Source organism: Octodon degus, unplaced genomic scaffold (genome assembly GCF_000260255.1).
Source record: "Octodon degus isolate 3935 unplaced genomic scaffold, OctDeg1.0 scaffold00437, whole genome shotgun sequence".
NCBI lineage: Eukaryota > Metazoa > Chordata > Mammalia > Rodentia > Octodontidae > Octodon > Octodon degus.
In genome coordinates, this window is record NW_004525013.1 from 269857 (window position 1) to 270303 (window position 447).

The window sequence follows — 447 nt, forward strand, 5'->3', positions numbered from 1 at the left end:
AATGTGTTAATTATTGAAACTGTCCTACCAATTTGATTTGAAACTATCTCATTGCTGTTTGTTTATCAATAAAATTATGGGGAAAAAATAAAATAAAAAAATTTTAAAAACATAAATTCTTAAGTGGACACAATGAATTAACGGCTATAACATGCTCTATACTCAAGGATGTAGAAACGCTGAATTACTTAACATTTGAAACTTTGCACCTTGACACAATGTATCAACGTTGCATTCATAGAAACTAAAAACTGTTCTATACTCAAAAGCCAAAATAATGATTCACACGTGTCTAAGGGGATCACAATTCACAGAAAGCCTCAAAGTACACACCAGGATAGCCAGAACCCACAAGGATAAAGTGGAGATTAACCAGCCAGTGAAATACACCCTGAACAATAAACCAGTGTACTACATACAAGCTAGGACCAGTAGCCATAAGCAACC